General features: G+C 37.0%; 1 long non-coding RNA gene across 1 annotated transcript; it reads left to right on the top strand.

Annotated features, from left to right (window-relative positions):
• The first annotated feature begins 1,056 nt into the window (after positions 1–1,056).
• Positions 1,057–2,171, top strand: LOC107683203 (uncharacterized). Its single transcript, XR_001633684.1, has 3 exons — positions 1,057–1,173; positions 1,274–1,328; positions 2,161–2,171. It is a non-coding gene; the product is annotated as an uncharacterized LOC107683203 (long non-coding RNA).

The raw sequence follows: 2,171 nt of genomic DNA on the forward strand, positions 1-2,171 counted from the left end.
GTTGGGTGTGTCCGTGTCACGTCGCTCGCATCTGATTGGTCCAGTTTCGGTTTGAGATCTAGTTTTCTGTGGGAAAATGCTTGGCGTGAAACTTGCATATTGTTCTCATATTCTGACAATTTATTGTTAAGGTGTATACTAAATTTGATCCTCCAATATCGTTGCACTCTTAATGGGCAATTTAGCACGTTGTGCTCCTATTCTAGACTCATCTGCTTGCCTGTATAGTATGTTTTATTAATGATGTGTATACTGAATTTGGCCGTTCAATATCACAATATCATTTTAGTACATTAGTACAAAGCTGGTAAAAGTAGCTGGCAGCCTTGCTTTGCTTTCCAGGTGGGCATTTCTATAATATGTGATGCATGCTTTGAATATATTAAAAGTAGATCGTGATTTATTAAGCTCCAAATAGTCCATATGTTAAAAGGTTTGCCTTTGAAGCCTTAAATAGGCTGAAATTTAAGTTGGCACCTCAAACGTGTTGCATCCAGGTTGGCCAAAGTCTGTGATGGAAGTTAAGATTATTAGACTATTTGGTGCCATCCAGCAGCTTTGACATTCTTCAAAATATCTCTTTTTGTTTTCCACGAAAGAAAGACTGTCATACAGGTTCGACGTGAGGATGAGTAAATGATGACAGACATTGTTTATAGTACTTGAATGGATGTTACACATTAAGCCATGTGGCATCAAATGTGCATGTGTGGGTAAAAGCAGGGTGAGGATGTCATATGGAAGAGGTCAAGACTGGGTCAATTATTGTGTGTTAGAGTCCAAACTTAGCTCTCACAGACATCAGCCTCGAATGTTTGCCATTATGTGCGTGCACAACCTTCCAAATCTAATCCAGATGTGGAGTTTAAGACTGCTGCGGATTGCATAAATCAGTGCCATATGCAAACAGCAGGTCGCTCTCCAGAAAGATGATTAAATCTGAGTTTCTCTGAGAATGGTGTGTGCTGGTTGGAAAGTCACTGCAGGATATGCTTGGGGTTGTATTTATGTCTCAGAACGTCATTCCTCTGGGCTTTTCAACATTTCTCAGTTTCGCTGTGGTGAAACAAGCAGGTGAGGAGTGTTTTTCTTTATAGGAAAAAACAAAAGGAGACGGCAGAGTTTGTGAGCCAATCGCACAATGCCTTCAGAAGATCAACGAGGCGCTCAACGGTGAGGATGTCCTTGAATTAAACCCTAACATAATTCTATGAATAAAAATGTCTTTCTCTTTTTCTTTGATTTCTTGGTTGTTTGTGTGTTTTGTCTGTAGTGTCCTCCTTGACAGCAATGGTGTCCAGACTAGAGATGATTGCCAAACAAAGAGGGTTTGAACTTTTCCTTCATATAGATATTGCACTCAGATTGCAAGATTCAATATTTTTTTAATGCATTAATATTAGATAATCAGCAGGGAAAATATTGCTTTCTTAAAGTAGTCATGAAATGGAAATTCATCTATTTTCTAAATGCACGTTGTTTTTGTGAACGATTCATCCATGCATGATTAATTACATTTTTTTTAATCATCATAATCATAATTATCCAACAACTGATGGATTGAACCAAGTCCTCAGCATACATTGTTTCTTTTTAATACTCCACTTCGCTCGGGTGTAACTTTAGAGGAAACAACATTAAACCAAATATAATTTTATAAAAATAGATTTAAAAAAAAATCTGATAATTAAAACATTCACACAAAAAAAAATAAGCTGTCACAAAAAAACACACTCAGATGTACTGTACGTCACAATACTGAAGAAAAGATATGTTGCTAATTCCATTACATTGCAACTTCAGGCTGCATAGCTTGAGTTTGAGGCAATATTATCTCTGTACAAACAATGGCAGAAGTGGGGATTATTCTGGAAAACCTGTTTGAAAACAGTCATTATTTATGCAGTTCCGCATGTTGCCACCAGAGACACAGAAATTACACCTTTACTCTGTGCTGAATTGATTGTTCAAATTAAGTTTCAGTATTTTTTTTCAGACTATGTATTGACATAGACATCTCTGTTTGCATTCCTCACAATTTAATACTGTGCCAATATTGTAAAACCTTGGATGAGTTCCGTATTTAATTGCAGTTACTTCCTTTAAACTCTGTGCAGCTGTCTCTCATCATTTAAGCTGACAGACTCCTGGTTTTTGTAGATTGGCGTCAC

The sequence above is a fragment of the Sinocyclocheilus anshuiensis genome, unplaced genomic scaffold, assembly GCF_001515605.1.
Source record: "Sinocyclocheilus anshuiensis isolate Anshui unplaced genomic scaffold, SAMN03320099.WGS_v1.1 C33037589, whole genome shotgun sequence".
NCBI lineage: Eukaryota > Metazoa > Chordata > Actinopteri > Cypriniformes > Cyprinidae > Sinocyclocheilus > Sinocyclocheilus anshuiensis.